Raw genomic sequence first — 18,165 nt, forward strand, 5'->3', positions numbered from 1 at the left:
GGTGGTTCCTTTTTCATGAACTTTATTTGATTCTTCATAATCACTGCTTTATGACATTTTCATCATTGGATACTATGTATTTCTTTTATTTATTTTTGGAAATTTAACTTTGTAAAGCATCCATATTTAAGTTATAACATTACCTTCTCAGGAATTTCTTTATTCTTCTTCCCTCCCTCCCGTTCTTCCTTCCTTTCTTTCTGCATTACAATTCTTAATACACCATTATATCATAATTTATCATATATCTGATTATATAGAGGGTATGTTGACACCAAATTCACATCTTCATACTTTATATTTAAATTTTCAAAGTTGAAACAAAAAGGCTTGTGACAGTTCTCACCCACTGTACAGGTATATCTACCAGCTAATCTCATTTCAGTCCAAATAAGAGTAAAGAGCACACATTGAGTAAAATGCACAGATTTCATGCACCCTTTTGTTTTCTTTGGTTTTAGTGTAAAACAGAGGGTATTTTGGCTGAAGGGCAGTGTTAAAGATAACAGCTTTCTACCTTATGAAGGTAATAGTATGAATAAGCACAGGTAAGTGTAGGTGGCAAAAGTATGCATGCTCAGACACACCCTCACACACAAGTGCACACACCTGCTCTGCAAGAGTGGCCTTAGAAATCTATTGGTCCTCAGGGAACTCAGGTTCTCCTTTTCCTCCTAAGGTTCTGAGCATGTACTCCGAACAGCAGCACAGACCAGGTGTCTGCTGGACTCCTTAGCCTAGAAAGGACCCTATCTGGGACTAACTCTTTCCTCCTTTAATTATTATTTGAAGATCTTACTCACCTAGTTTTTTAGTCTGTTTCATTTTACTTTTTGTGGTGCTAGAGATCATACCAGTGCCTTGTGCATGGTAGACAAATGCTCCACTACTGAGTTGCTATTTCCCAGCCTTCTAATCGGTTTCATGGGATCTATCTCCTCAAATATCATTTATTTTAGAAATTTTATTTTGTGCTAATATATGTCCCTCACATACACCTAAGAACTTTTTTAAAGTTAATTTAAATTAGTATTTAACTCAGAGTTAGTTAAATTTCTTCTCATTGTGTTTTATTATGACTCTTTAAAACTTTATCCAGAATGCCATAATAAAAAAAAATAAGGTTACATTCCCTGGGTGATAACTTTGCTTTACTAGAATTTAGAAGAATTGTCCATAGTAAACAAAATAGAAACAATGCGTAATATATTATATAGTGATAAATGTTTTAAGAAAAATAAAGCTGTTAAGGGGATTGGGTTGGAGGGGTATAAAGTTGTATATCTGGGAGTGTGGTCCTCAGTGAACTCACAAACAAAGCAACTGTTGAACCAGGACCTAAAAGCAATTGGGGTGAGAATCCTCTGGATATTTGTTTTTGGAAAGAAGAAAGGACAACCCTCGCCCCTCTTCCTTTGCTAAAAACTTGCTCAGCACATTTGAAGAACTATCAACAGACCTTGAAGACCGGAGGATTGGAGTGAAAAGTGGAGAGTTGTGGATCAAAGTTCAAAGCAGTAGCAGGGAGCAAAATTGTATAGAGCTTTGTGGAAATTTTTTATTTTATTTTGAGAAGAGAAGCCATTAGCTTGTGACCAAAAGAGAAATATGGATGGCAGCTAAGTTAAATTTTAAATGAATCAGTTAGGTAACTGTAGAAAGCATGGCTGGGAACAGGAAGCTTACTGAATAGTTTTATATAGATCACAATGTGGGTGGCAATGACTTGGATGACTTGAGTGTGGTACACAGTGATCTGCTTCTGGAGTTTGTTTTGAGGTTGTAATGGACAAGATATGCCAATGGATTAGATAGGATCCAGGAAAAACTTTTTATGCTGGCCTCAATTTGAGCAGATATCTGAATAATATGAAGGAGAAAGTATTCCCAGAGGAATAACAGGAGATATGCAAAGACCTAAAGTGGCAATGAGCAGTATTTATGTTTGAAGGGTAAGAAAAAACAGTCCTGTGGGTAGAGCATATTGAGGGAAAAGGGAGAGTAGAATCAAAGGGTTATTCATGGACATGAATTTAGGGCTTCTTAAAGAGTTTGGACTTCATGCTAAAAGTGTTGGGAAACTATAATGCCAAAAAAAAATCACATTGACTATTGTGTGGTAAGATATAGGAAGCTGGTTTATTAGGCTGATTTCATGTAGAAGTTTTAGAAAATATCAATGTAGTGATGATTCTAATATTATAACAAGAATTATATATTGTAACATATATTATTACAAGAATGCCAGAGGTAGACCAAGCTAGGATTGGCTAATGCACTATAATTAATAGTCTACACCTTTGTAATTGAGAGAAAAGTCTCTTGAAGCCTCTCACATTGAGTGACTTGTCCCAGCCAAACTGACAAAAGAAACAAGATTGTTATAATAGGCTTTATAACAACAGTGAAGAATAGAATCAGGACGACCAGTTGGGAGGGCATTAGAAGAATTCAGTGAGAGAGATGAAACTAGGACTCTAGTGTTAGGAGAGGTGTTTTTCCAGAAAGAAAACAAAAAACTTTTGAAAAAGTTTTTAAGAATTTTTTTTACTTAGTCTTATATTACATACTTACTATGGACTAAATGTTGTCACCCCATACCCCCAGTTCATATGTTGAAAAAGCCCCAATCTCTAATGTGAAGATGTTTGGAAGTGGGGGCCTTTGGGAAATAATTAGGTCACTGGAGGAAAACCTTCATTAATGAGATTAATCCCCTTATGGAAGGTATGAGGGAGAGAAATGACCTCTATCTCCTCTATATAAGGACACAGCAAAAATATATCCATTTGCAAATGAGGAACTGAACCTACCCCCACTTTGAACTTGGATTTCTTAGTCTTCAGGTCTGTGAAAAACAAATAGCTTAAGCCACCCAGTCAATAGTATTTTTATTATAGCAGTTTTAACTGATCAAGTCTAACTTGAAACTTTCATGTATTCTGCATAGTTTTCATTGTGTACATTATTAGTGTAGTATGTTAATTTTCAGTGTCCAGTTAACCCTAAACCTTTGTTCTTACAGCATAAAATTATAAGGATTAAGTACCTTTTTTTAAAAAAAAATCATTGTTCTTGTATGAAGAACTTTATTGTGTAGTCCTGTACCTGTTTATTAAACAGCACTTTATATTACAACTTTATGACTGGTAAAAATGAGTTGGGGTTTTAGGGTTTTACCAATGGGTGATACTTAATATTGAATGACATGTATTAAGACAAATGCTTTTATATATGATTTATTTGGCATTGTAAATGCATTTGTCTTGTGAGAAATAGAACCCCTGTTGTTCAAATGAAGTATTCTGGAAAGGTTTGGAGTAAATAAATAAGAAAACTACTTTGATATACAATCTAACAATATTAAATATTAAGACTTTCAAATGATTGATTTTAACAATTAATCTGTTTAAAGTCCAGTGTAACACTTTTGCATTAAAGATTGACAGAATTTAAAAATTGAACACTGTTCTTTTTTTTTTCTTCTTCCTCCCATCTTCCCTTGTAATTAAGACTTCAGAGAACATCATTAATTCCAACTGTCAACTGTACCTTTAGCTACTAACACTTAAAGGTGTTTTTTCCTAATTTTATAGATAATGTTAATTACCTCATCTCCTATTATAAAAATAGAGCTTCTATTAATAAAAACTTGCTTTTATAGCCAAGACATCATATTTTAGGTTAAATATTCATCATAGTAAATACATGCTATCTGTAACACACATTTATGCTGTATCTCTTCCTTTTATAATCATATTCTGGAAGTAGCCTATTTAAGCTCTGATATGTTTTTATTATTGAAGAAACCTTTGTGTGAAATAATATTACTTTATCATTTCAGTGTTTGACTTTTTAAGTTTACCATCAGTGAATTTAAATGAATGTAGTATGCTTATGAGCTTTTTTGAATACGGATGTCTTTAGAATGACACAACTCAGAATGCTAATTCCATACCAAAGTATTAGAAACAGTGAAGTAATGGATATAAACTGAAATACACAAAACCTAGAGGTTCTGTTATAATCATTTAAAAAGAGAAATAAAAGAGAATAATTTAGTCTTTCATTTTATCTGTACAGTGGTAATAATTTGAAGTTTTTGAGACGCTTATGCATGTGAAAGAAGTTTTAAAACGTTTTCATGTATTTTAAAACTGTCTTCCAAACTTCAGTGCTAAGCTTCCACCATTTTGTTAATCAGTAGCACAGGACTTCCCTCTTTTTAGACAGATCAGTTTTACATTTAATGCTATAAGAATCAGATATGTGAAACTAGTGCAGGTATCTTTAAGATTGTCCTTAGAAGGTAACTTAATTTAAGATGAGATGGAAATTTCCACCTAATTTGTCAGTTTCTGTGACCAGGATAGTACTAAAACCAGTTTTGAGTTTTCTGAATTTCAAATTTGTGTAAAACAGGGAAACTTGTTATTTATAAAAATTATAAGAAAGTAAAGACAGTCCCTTTTCCATAAAAATTGGGTATCATTTTTATCAAGAAGTCTAGACATAGCTGTGTAGCATTTGAGAGAACTGAAATGTATCTCTCACGGATTTGAGTAGTCATTTACAAAGAGGTCTACTTCTGGTCTTTCTGTGTTTTTCTCTATGTAGAAACTAGATGGTAGAGATCATGTATAGAAGTCAAAGTTTGTAATACAAATTGAAGATGTAATGGATCATTAAAACTCGAAGTTTTTGTTAATTTTAGAGTGATTATTTTTAAAACTAAAGACCTTCATTTTTGTATGAATTGTTATCAAATATTTTCATATAGTATGATAAAGGTATTGAATTTAAATGTAAGAAATATTAAAATAAGTACAGAGACATATTTTCTTGTGGTATATTTATGAAAGAAACTGAGAATTTCTTAAAAGTATTTCACAATTTAAAGCCATGTTTTATTCTGATTTTTATAAGGTAATCAGCATAGCAATAACTGACACATTTGAGTATTTTTGTGTATTCTAAAATGCCAAAATATCCCTTTCTATTAAAATAAAACAACAAAAGTGCCAACTTTTAATAAGTTACCTTTGAATTAGATCATTATTTAAGATTATAATTAAAATAAAACAGAATATTTTTCACACTTTTTCTCTTCCACATATTGCTTGAAATAACTCATTATTAATAGTCATCAGGTTTACTTTTATTAATTATAAAAGCATTTCAGTATCTCAGTCAAAACTATAGGCATAATAAATTTGGAGAAAGTGGATTCCTGATTATATAGAATGATTATAGATTAATGTATTCCAGTTTGGGGGGTGGGGTTACCATATAGTTGCCAAGTACTGAAGATTTATAATTATAACTAAATCCATTGAAACATTAGTGAGCTTAATTTCCTTTAAGTTGTTGAAAAGATCTTTAAGTATCTTGTAATACATTGAATGAATATATAAACATCATCCTATTGTAGTATATCTTAATTTAATAATAAAATATAAAAAGACATTTTTCTTTTTTTTAAAGAGAGAGAGAGAGAGAATTTTTAATATTTATTTTTTAGTTTTCGGTGGACACAACATCTTTGTATGTGGTGATTGTGGTGATGAGTCTCGAACCCGGGACACAGGCATGCCAGGCGAGCGCACTACCGCTTGAGCCACATCCCCAGCCCAAAAAGACATCTTTTCTTTGTTTTCAGGGTCTGGGGCTTGAACCACAGCCCCTGCAAAGGAAGCACTCTACCTCTGAGCTGCAAGTCTTTTTTTTTTTTTTTAATTTGAGATAAGGTCTTTCTGCTTTGTCCTAGCTGGCCTCAAACTTTTGTATTCCTCTTCCACTAGCCTTTCAAGTAGCTGAGATTACAGGCATTTGTCACTAAATGTGGTAACAGTTTTTTTTTTAAATTCCCCCCCCCCAATGCCTCCTTGAGTAGGGGATCTTCTATGTTGCCTTTACTGGTCTTAAACCCCTGAGCTCCAGAGAGCCTCCTGTCTCAGCTTCTGAATAGTTTGAACTATAGGAACATGCCACAACACCTGGCTTGTTGTTCCTTTATAAAATAGACTTTGATATCAATTTGCTTGTCAGTTGTCTGTTATTTATAAAGTTTAAAATTCATACAAATCATTTTAGGTATGTGAAATCTATAATACAAAAAGAAATTTAGATAATGAAGTTATAAAAACATGGTTTAGGATATTAAAGAAATTTTAAGGTAAATCTAGCTGTTAACTTGGAATAAGTCATTTAAAAATTTTTAATTTCGTATTTTTAAGATGTAGCAACATGGAAGAGGATATGAATATTACATTAAAAAATAGTTGCCCAGATACAATTTCAGAATCTGTTTAATCTGTTCTGCACAGTATTTATTTCTAAATTTGAATTATTTGCCACAATTACAAGTAAGGGGAGTTCACAGAAAATTCTGTATATCTATTTTGTCTTGAAAGAGCTGAAGCAGAATTAAGGGTGTTTCATTATTCACAGACTCATCATCTTACACCTTGTTTTATACTTGGTCTGTGTGCCTCATTGACTTATTGAGATCCCCTTGTAGTATATGAGAAAAAATATAAGCTCTGGATCTAGACAGAATGTGTTCAAATTCTGGCTTCGGTACTTTCTAATTGTGTTACTCTAGACAAATTTAATTAGTTTTCTCTTAAACTAATTTGAAAACAAAGATAATGAAGACACATCATCACCAAGTTGTAAGAGAGATGAAATGATAAGTGTACATGAAGAATTTAGAGTGTTTTCACAACAGTATTCGTTGTTTGCAAATGTATACTGTAATTAATAACGCTTTTTGCCTGAATATAATAGGCATTTAAATTTGGTTAGCTTTATTGTTCTAGAAGAATTTCTTTTAATTAATTTGTTCAACACGATTATCAGATTTTTTAATAACTTCTATATTATCTGATTATCTATATTTTTCTATCCTCTAGTAGATAATTTCCCAGAGTTCCTTTTATAGATATGTATTGATTTGCATACATATGAAGCAAATAGTGACAACTATTTTAACTCTATGGACTTAGGGTTTTCTGGCTTTAGAAATTTTTTATTTTATCTCCACAATATAAGTTTTCTATTTTCCTTAAGCCTTTGATTCTGTTGTTTTAGCCACAATCCCAGGGCATAGGACTTGTTAACATCATACTGTGATTTGTGGGTGGGTGAGAAGTTGGAGGATTCTAATAAAAATGGAGGAAGTGAACAGGAAAGGCGTGTTTTACAAGGTGAGGATTTTAGAGAAAAAGTGAATGGAACGGAGGAACATTTTGTATTGGGGAAAGTTGATCAAGGATTTGTGTATTCATGAGTATCACTGAGACCTTTTCTCCATAGCTAAGGACTATATCTTATAAAATTAAGTATTCATTTTTTTGGACTTGCTTTTCCCATTTATTTTTTCTCATTTTTTTATTTCATGTCTTCTCTGACATAGAAATTTAAAATATTATTTTACTTGCATTATTTTGGATAAAATTGATGAGCCTCATTTAATTTTTGTTAGAATTCTGATTTGAAAAGTTAATTTGTATCCCATGGCTATAGAAAAATTACAAGAAGTTAACATGTGAGTTTTCCATTGTTGTGTCAAAGTACCTGTGAAATCAACTTAAAGGAGGTAAGGTTTATATTGGCTCACAGTTCTAGAGGTTTTGGTGCATAATTGGTTGGTTCAATTGCTTTTGGGTGGGTAGAATATTATGATAGGAGTTGCATGGTGGAGGGAGCAAAGCTGCCTACCTTATGTCTACTGGGAGGTAAAGACAGAGAGGAAGGGGCCAGGGCCACTATAGCCTTCTAGGGCATGCCCTCCAATGACCTAACTTCCTTCAACTATAGCTGTTCTCAAGTTACTGCCCCTTTCCAATAGTGCCATCAGCTGGGGACCAAGCCTTTTACACATGAGCTTTGGGGGGCACATTTAGGATCTTAACCACAATAGTTAAGGTACCTTAGAAACCCAAGATTTTTTTTTAATGTTTTCAATTTGGAATAATGTAGAACAAAAATATTTGGAATAAGAATTGAGGGGAAGCTCTGTCAAAATCATAAAATATATAGGTGGTTACTTATGTAATTGTGCCTTTGTAAGATAACACAAGAAATAAACCCATGATGGAAATACAGTCATATTTTGATGCATAAAAATGAAAAATGTATACTTTCTGTCACAAAATACCCTTATGTCATAACAACTTAAAGATGGACACCCTTTGAGAAAAATGTATGTGTCATACGCCAGAGACTTAATATACTTAATATTTAAAGCATGTTTTCAAATCGTAACAACAAATAATTGTCAAGGAAACAGAAAATCTTTAGTAATCACATTGCATTTTCTTGATACTCAATGAATCTCTGTTGTGTCAGTTCAAAAAGATCCACACAAGCCTAAGGGAAATGAATTTTTTATTATATTCAAATCTTGCTAAAGCACAATTTACCAAAAAGTTATATAATCTTAATTTACAAATATATTTTACAATCCAGCAAGTATACTTACAGGAATGTATCTTAAGGAAATGGTCATGGGTTTTGACACAGAGATATTTACTGTGAGGTTGTTTATGGTATTGAACAACTGAGAGCATCCTAATTGTTTACTAATAAGATATTGGTTGCATAAATTGTTATAGCTACATGATGGGATGCTAGGGATCCATTAGAAATGGTAACTTATACATATTTTTATTGTACTAGGAAGGAAGACACTCATGATAAATCATTGTGTTTATCATGATGGATCACATTAAAAACATATATGTTTTAAATATGCACAACAAAGACAAGAAAAGTATGTATGGTACATGGAAATTGTAACAGTGCTGTTTCTAGCTAGTATAGTTGTATAAATGATTATCATTTGCTGAATTTTTTGTACTTTGAAGGTTTCTATTGTGAATGTATTGTTTTTGTAGTAAAAGATGCCATAAATTTAAAAACAGGGCTTGTTTTTTAACTTCCAGTTCAGCTGTTTGTGCAAAATTTTACTGAAAATGAATGTGATTCAACATTGAAATAAAGGATATAAGTGAAGTTCAAATTTTGGGAGAATGTGTTTAAATAGAAATTTTTTGCCACCTTTTTTTGCTTTTTTGCATAAGCCTACTAAGGTGTAGTAACAGTCCCTGGAGCCTGTGGAAAACTTGTTAATGTCTGTAATGCTCATTTAATCATTTCAGTCTTATATTTCTTCCTTTTCATAAGTGAAAGAAAGAAAAAATATTTTTTGTTTATTTTTATTTCCTAGGAAGTTCCTTTTGGTGATGCTGTCCAGTTTCTACAGTGTATCATTCCTTATCTGAAACTAGACGTCCTCTGCAGCCAGAAGAACAAGAAGTCGGCATTGACCCCTTGTCCAGTTATTCAAACAAGTCTGGAGGTGAGTTTTGTATGCAATTGCTGTCTAGGAATGCTAGGAAACCTAGCATAGGGGTTCCAGTTAGCTTGGTCCTCCTTGTTGGTTCAGTTTTCACCAGGAAACTTCAAGAACTTTAAGAACTTTTTCCTGGATATTTACAGAACACTATTGACACTAATGAATGCTACAAAAAGTCTACTTTGAATTACAGACAGAAGCATTAGTCAAATGTTTAATACACTGTCATTCTCAGGGTGGGGCAGGAAAGAGAATAAACTATGAAGTCAGCATACAAATGCAGAGTCCTTTCTCAAACATATTTTAAAGGTATTGATTTTTACAGGGATTTTTCACTGCTTTAGCAAGGTTATTTCAGGATTAAAAAATAATTGCCTGAGGTTTTTTTTTTTTTGGTTTTTCTCTTCCTTTTGCAAATAATTGAAAATTTGACATACTTCTAAAGATCTATACTCAAATTATTCAGTTGTGAACTGTTAAAAAGTATAGTCAGCGTCTGTCCTATTAAAACCTAACAAATGTGTCTGTCAAAAATCTTCCTTAGTGTTTACTCAATGATAGTAATAACATACTTAAAAGGAAGGAATGAATGTGTGAGAATTTTTGAAGCTTTATCCTTAGTTTTAGGTAGATCATTAAATATTTGATTAAAATCATTGACTCAGTGACTACTTGTAATTTTGAACTCATGAAATGTATATATCAGGTTTAAAAAAATTTAATGATTTTTTTTTTACACAAATGAAGCACAACTTTTCATTCTCTGATGGTACATGCTGTAGAGTTGCAACATTCTGGCAATCATATCCCTTATATCAGGTTTTGAGGTCTATTTTAAAATATCTTAAATTAGTAAAAGTAATATGTGTTTTATGCTTAAAATAAAATTATTATTTTGTGTGTGTTCATATTAATGTCAAGGGCTGTCATTAGCTTGTGTTTTGAGAATTTGAAGAATTGGTTGACTACTATATTGGCTATATCTTTAGAATGTAAGCCTTTTTATGGAGTTTATTATTATTTTTTGTGTGTATATGTTTAATATCTGCATCATGCAAATGCCATTGATGTTTTGAATGAAAATAGTAGAATTTCAAAATGACTTTGTGATTCTTTTATTTTCATATTTTCTTACATAAAGACTCAACAGCCTGATGTTTAAGAATTTGATAATATGAAAATGTGACCATTTTATTTTCAGTATTTTAATAGTAAGCATGAAAGCTTTCCCAGTAGTAAGGATGAAAGCAAGCATGAAAGCTTTTCAAGTGAGGATTTGTCTTCAATGTAATTAATACCTATAAGCAGTACTCACCATTAAATAAGTTAAATAAATTTGCTCATACTTCTATAAGTATTTTACATGTACATAAAATACTTTAATACAGTTTTTATACTATTTATGGCTTTTACGCCTAGTGGAGAATACAGTTTTCTGTTTTTTAAGTGCATATTTTTCTTTAGTCTATTTCATTAAATATTAAAAAAAATTAAATTAATTTTATCCTTTATTGTTTACAGAATGAGTAGTTACCTTTACTGAAAAGGCTTTTCATTTTTATCCTAGCCTAACATTTCTATGACATACTGAGTTATTAGGAGTGAATTAATGTTTAAAAGTGCCATTAATTCATTTACCCCAAATGTTCATTAACAATGTAAATGTATGTTGATGTTCTATGAGACAAGGAAGTGACTAATGACTCTTCCAACTAACAACACTTAAAATGAATAGAAACTTTAGATAGCTAATCTTGAAGTAATGAAGACCCTCATTCAGCTTGGCATCTCTGTATGCCCTAAAACAGCTGTCAACTGTTAAAAATATATACAAAACACACATACACACATACACACAGATGCAGAAAGAGAGATATGTAAATATCTAGTTCTTCAAATCCATAAAGGCTACTAACCATAGTGGATTTTTTTCATTGTATATGTAAATATTTTATATAAAGTATCTATTTCATCTTCTTAGATTTTCTTTTTGAAGAAAAACATATATTGCATTTTAATAAGATTGTCATGTTTACTTGAAGAATCATCACCTTTCTAGTATGTTTGTTTATTTTAATTTATCTTCCATGGGATTTTTTTTCAAGTATTTTGAAGCCTTTTACACATTTCTGCTACAATCTTTAGGGAATTTGTGGCTACCAGATAACTTGTTTTCTAAGTAAACACTGGACTTCAGTCAGTGGTTTGCCTGAGTATGAGTCATGTATAATTGAAAAAAAAAATTGTTATATACACTATTAGTAAACAAAAGTCTTTATTTTCTTAGTTCTGAATTTTAACATTCATATGGAAAGAGTATAGCTGAATGTTTCTGAGAATTTATGAAGTAATTAGTAAAAATTACCAGGTAATGGGGTGTGAGGAGGAGGGAGGGAGAGAACTGCGAATTACTGTTTATTTTCATGGCTAGTTGAGGAAAAAATGTAAGAGCAGAAGAAAGTACTATTTATACCTACATATAAATATTAGGGGGTATGTTCCAGGTGAATTAAAATTTTTCTTGGCATCCTTTTTCAAATAAAGAACAGCACAGAAAATATGATATTTTCTCTGTACCCTGTTAGATTTGGATATATATATATATATATATAAATTGCTACCTTAAATGCTAAGATCTTTGATCATAGGGAAATAATAACTGATCAGATACCTATAATTCAAAGAATTTTTTTAAAAAGGAAAATATTTGTTATATGTCATGATTGTTTTTGGCATGTGACTTTTAATCATTAATTAAATGGAAAAGTAATTTATTTTTAACTTAAAATATCAATATCAAGATTTAGTGAAGTTTAAACTAATTAAATAATATTATTGGAATAAATAGTTATTTTCCCAAGTTTATAAGTTGTTGGAATGTTGCTTATGAGAAAAGGACATTTTCCTTCATTAGATTCCTTTGAAAATAGCCTTTTGTTACATACTACCAAAATTTTTAACTTCAATTCTAAATGCCACAGTACTCACCTTCTTACAGCTTGTATAATAATTACTTGACATCTTTGCCTTTTTTATAATCTGTCTCAAAGCTTCCTACCTTTATGTATAAAATATTTATTAACCTACTTTTAAAAATACAAGATATTCACAATTCTGTCACTCCATTTTTTTGCCTCCTTTAAAATTTTGTCCTAAATTTGCTTTTTTTTTCATTACAGTGCCATAGAGTTTTAGAACTAAAAGAGAATGTCCTGAATTTATTGATGAAGAAATTGGTAGTAATTAAAATACTTAAGTTGATATGGTAAAATGATGTTGTTATGTCATGGCCTTTAGTTTAAAATCTTTGTCCTTGGTACTCTTCTTGTACTCCATACTACACTCCACCCCACAATCCAGGAGTGGTGGATTTAGATTTGAGTGAAAGATGAATTTGTTCTGCCAAGGATAGATATCTGACCAAGGTACCAACCTGTCTGAGACAGTTTATATTTCTGTCCTGCTCTATCTAATTAGCTGGAGTCATTTTTAGGAAGGAGAAAAATTCTTTCAATTTCTTAACTGATTCACAGCTTGGCATTTGTCTTGTTTTTTTCATATTACTCCACAGAATATGTAATCTTACGTTAATTTGTTTTCTTGATTATTATTTTGTCTCAAATGTAGCCTTTATGAAGGCAGGAACCATGCTGGAATTGTTTGTAAATCTAGCCCCGGCACATGAGCTTCGTTGAATAATTTGTCGAATGAAGTCGTTGTTACCAGTTGGAGCAGTATATTAATCAATAATTGTTTAATATCTATATTCCATCTACTTTTCTCCTTTATTTTCTAAATTATAATGTATGAAATCTGTTTTATTGTCCCTGGTTATTCTAGTATTTGAATTTTTCTTAAAGTGTCAAAAGTCAGTGTACTCTTCTCTTTGGTCTTTTTGACCTCTCTTCCTTTCAAGTCCTTCTTAAAAATCACTTTTTTGGGCTGGGGATATAGCTCAGTTGGTAGAGTACTTGCCTTGCATGCACAAGATACTGGGTTCAATCCTCAGCTCCATAATAATAATAATAATAAATAATAATAATCACTTTTTCCATGTTTTCCTTTTGATGTCATATATCTAAATTTCCACAAGGACAACGTAGAGTTTTCTGCTTAGTAAATGTCAATTTATGACACCCTAATTAACCCACAGCAGTAATTACTTTGCAAAAGAAAGCTAAGGAAATAAATGATGACTTTTTCCAACTTTTTGGGTGTATAGAATATGTTTAGTATGCTTACATAAATTTAATATGTACTTTTTGCAGCTTTTTTTTTTTTGGATGGTGCTGGGGATTGAACCCAGGGCTTTGTGCATGCCAAGCAAGTATTCTGCCACTGAGCTACACTCCCATCCCATACATAGCTCTTAATGAAATTTTTGTAAACATAATGCTACAAATTGTCCTATGGAGCAAATGTACTTTATTTTGCAAATGAAATACTGTAGAATCAACAGACTGTATGTGATGGCAGCTTTTAAGTTTACAATACTTTTTGTAAGGGTCCAGCGAACGTCGGAGGAGGAGACCACCAAGAGACCGACTCATGCAACAGCAAAAGGGGTTTATTGCAGATCCAGCATGCTGGGCCTCCGCACTCACTCAAGAAGGGAGAGCAGCCCAGAGCCCTGAGCAGGGGTTGAGCAGTGCTTAAGTACACTTTTTTAGGGAGGGCATGGACTTTGCATACATCAGAGCAAATCATCATGAGGCGCGGGAAAATTGAACAACAATTCCTGAATATGATTAGTACTTTCATTGGCGGGAACAGGTCGGGCAGGAGTGATAGGTCAATCCTAAGGAGGGGATACATTTAAACTGATTGGTTTGGGCCCTGAATGCCTACATGCCAAGCTGCACAGGGTCCTAGGTTATTAAACAACTAAATGGTCAGGGGGAATATCTACTGGGCAGTCCTGGGAATTTTCCTAACAGCTATAGGAATTTCAGGTTTTGAGTGTAGCATAGGAACTTAACAATACCTGGTCCTTTACATTTTAACTCAGGCTTTGCAGCTTAGAAGCAGCTTTACAATGCCTGGTCCTTTACATTTTAACTCAGGCTTTGCAGCTTAGAAACTTTACCCTTTCATTTTAATGTGTTTTATTATTCAGTAAATACTTGAGTGCCTTCTGTGTACTACATATATTTATTTATTTATTTATTTAAAAAAATATTTAGTTTTCAGCAGACACAACATCTTTGTATGTGGTTCTGAGGATCGGACCTGGGCCGCACGCATGCCAAGCAAGCACACTACCACTTGAGCCATATCTCCAGCCCATATTGATTTATTTTTATATGGCGCTGAGGACTGAACCCTATGCCTCACATGTGCTAGGGTGCTAAGCACGTGCTCTACCACTGAACCACAACCCCAGCCCTCTACACATTGCTTTAAATGCTAGAAATGAAAAAAAGATAAAAATAGTTCTGAATGCTCTGTTGTCAAGTTTCATTGCAGGATTTGGGGGTACCATACAGAAAAGCAAAGGGCCAATTAAGATATAGAATAGTGAATACTTTCCCAGAGGAATTTATAGTATGCTCAGCTCTTATATTAATGGGTAGAGAGAACAACTTAAACTTGGAGAAGTGATAGATTGAGTAAGGTGTGGTTTCTTCCTAAGCCACAACCTAGATGATGAGTACATGTTAGCTAGGTGGGATTACATAAATAGTATGTGCATTGGATTTGCCCTTGATTGAACATGAGGATTTTGAGAGTAGAATTAAAGACTAAAGTTTAAATGAGACTGAAAACTAGGATCATGAAGCCTACTTATACTAAGAATAGTGGGCAGTTCATCAAAGGAATGTTATAGCCTGATTTTCATTTTAGAAAAATTATCTGGCTATCGTAAGGTGAGTAAACTGTAGTGGTAGGGTAAGACTGCCAGTTGAATAATCAATGAAGAAGCTGTTAGTCTAGGTGAGAAATGATAGGGGCTTACACTGGAAATGTAGTGAAGTGGAAACATCTGAGAAGTATTTAGGAGGCAGAGTTGACAGTACTCAATATTTGACTTGATATGAGATGTAGGGGAGAGAATTTTGAAGGCACAGCAAGTTTTCTGAGTACCAGTTAAGACTGTGATAATGCTTGCATTGAGATGGGCAATTTAGAGAAAGAATTTTGCTTGGTGCAGCAGGGACAGTAGGCATCAGAAAAGATTCTAAGAAGTTCAGTTTCAGATACAAGTTGGAATTGCCTAATAGCATTCAAATGAAGATATACATCCATGGATCTGGGTAAAGATAAAGAGTTGTCAGCCTAGGGAATGGTGTAATCACTCCATAACAGCATGTAGTGCAAGAAGAATATGAAGATTTTTAAAAAGCCACTTGATGGTCTTGTAGCAAATGGCCTTTTGCAGGCTCCTGCAGAGGAGACTAAGAAGTAGTGATTGAGGAGCAGAAAGAAAACCAGGAGAGGCTGGAGTCATACAAGTCAAGGTGTCAAAAAAGAATGAGCAAAAACTTTCAGATGTTTGTTGAAAGTTAAGAAATGGAGGCATTCAATGGACTAAGTCATTGTGACTGTGATAAATGCAGTGGTTTTTGTAATCTTAAGAGTCCATAGTCTAATACTCTTTCATATAAATCATTTTCTATTCTAAGCTGGCATGAGGAATAGAGAAAGAAGGTATAATAATACTTGAAAAATTAAAAAAGGAAGAGGAGTTCTGGGAGCTTGGAAGTCTAGAGGAGATGTAATGTAGAGCAAAGATGGAAGAGCATATAGAAAGGAAGAAGGATGTTATTTTTGGTAGAAAATGGGAAGGAAGAAGAAGATAATGGTGTTTTGGTACTGTAAGTTCATCAGGTTGGTGGCAGATAATTCAATGAAGTATCACTGATACTTTAATCTATTTGGATAAGTTAGGACTACGTTATTTGCTGAGAGTGAATAACAATATGGAGCAGTTGAAGATTTGTGAAGAGGGAAAAAGATTAGAATGAGTTGATAAAGAAGGTAGAACCTTAGGCATCATTTTAACAGGTGGTAATAGCTTATAAACTTGTGTGATTATGTCCAGATTTCAGTAGCTAGGATTTGGTGACAAAAGCAGGCAGGGATTTTATGTCAGATAACAGGTAGACAGTAGTTAAGAAAATCAGTGGTCGGGCCTGGGGCTGTGGCTCAAGCGGTAGCGCGCTCGCCTGGCATGCGTGCAGCCCAGGTTCGATCCTCAGCACCACATACAATGATGTTGTGTCTGCTGAAAACTAAAAAATAAATATTAAAAGATTCTCTCTCTCTCTCTCTCTCTCACTCTGTCTTTAAAAAAAACAAACAGAAAATCACTGGTCTAAGATTTCATTGATGGATTGAGAATATAAGGAAGTTTGCTCAAAAGAAGGGATTCTTAGAAGGCAGAGTAGAAAATTTTAAGGATAGAGTCAGGGGGAACGAAACAGTAGTGATGATGGGAGTCCAACAGGGAACATGGAAGCAGTAGGGCTAAAGTTTTGCTTGATGACTAAGAGTCAGTGATGGTTAGAGAGTAGCAAGCTTTTCACAGTGATTTTTAATAATCTGAAATGTTGTATATTATATTTTATGCCTTGCTATTTAATGTTTGCTCACAATTCCCTCAAATTAGTAATATGGTCTCAAATCACATCTTTTTATTATTATGTGTTAGATAAATACATGAATTCAGTGAAACATTGCTTAGTGTTAGTAAACTAGCTTAACATCATGTTGACTCTTTATAATACTTTAGATCTATATTAATCTGAATACGTCTTGGTTTGAATTTTATTTTCAATAAAAAACAATTCTCCCTAGATATTAAGGAAAAAGGCAGTGTGGTTAGATGAAAGTTGTTAGGATAGAAAGTCATCAAGGAAAATAGCTTTATTGAAGGTAAAGATTGTGATATAAATGGAAGAGTATTTAAATGTAGTAACAAGGATTTTTAAAAAGTGGATTATTTTAAAAGATCTGTTTAATTCCTAGTAACAAAACCAAAAATCAACCAAAAGAATAAGAAAACCAGGTATGTCAAGTGGAATGACAATAAGAAGTGACATCAGAGAGTGATGAACATACCATGCTATTTCCTCTAGATTAAAGTGCTCCTAAAAAAAAAAAAGTTGAAAATGAGTGACCTCAGTTGAAAGACCATGAATTGGAAATCTGCCAGTCATCCCCCAGAGATGTTAGTTTTATGTTTAAGCATAATAAAAAGTACAAGAAAAAAAAAAGGTTAAGAGCAGAGGAATTCTCCATGATTAAACATATTTTAGAAGAAATAGAACCTGTATTTAAAAAAAAATTGGAAAAATAATTAGGGGAACCATAGAAAAGCAGCATAATAGAATTCATCGGTACAAGAACTTGCAAAGAAGCTCCAAAGTGAGTAGTGTTTAAAAACATTGTGTTTGATAAAGATATTATAAAGCGAAAATATGTAATTTTGTTATCGGAAGTGTATTTATCATATGTATTTAGTTGTTAAGCTCTTTTCACTATACTACTAATTGACTTGAGTGGATGAAGGCAAAGATAGTAAACCAAAATGGGACTCAAAATTAACATTTAAAGGTAAGGGTCAAATATTGATAGCACTACGATAGCAAAGAATGTTAGACTTATTCTTTAATATTTGAATTGGCTGATTATATGTGGATTTTTAAGTTTGTTCTCAAAGTGAGTTGATATTTAGGAAGTTTGGCATTTTAATAACAATAGTGAAGTTCACTCTTGGTAAAAGTGTATTTTTTTTATAAAAAGGTCTTCCAGTCTGATTTTTTTTTTCATCAAGTTGTTCATTCCTCAGTAATTGGATCTGC

At 32.7% G+C, this 18,165-nt stretch overlaps 1 long non-coding RNA gene across 2 annotated transcripts in view; it reads left to right on the forward strand.

The window, feature by feature from the left end:
- The window catches only part of LOC144366828 (uncharacterized), a 229,543-nt gene that overhangs the window by 139,828 nt on the left and 71,550 nt on the right, over window positions 1–18,165 (forward strand). For both annotated transcript variants that reach the window (XR_013425967.1, XR_013425966.1), the window contains exon 2: window positions 9,233–9,364. This is a non-coding gene — a long non-coding RNA (uncharacterized LOC144366828). The remainder of the gene's footprint in view (window positions 1–9,232; window positions 9,365–18,165) is intronic.

The sequence above is a fragment of the Ictidomys tridecemlineatus genome, chromosome 9 (assembly GCF_052094955.1).
Source record: "Ictidomys tridecemlineatus isolate mIctTri1 chromosome 9, mIctTri1.hap1, whole genome shotgun sequence".
Lineage (NCBI taxonomy): Eukaryota > Metazoa > Chordata > Mammalia > Rodentia > Sciuridae > Ictidomys > Ictidomys tridecemlineatus.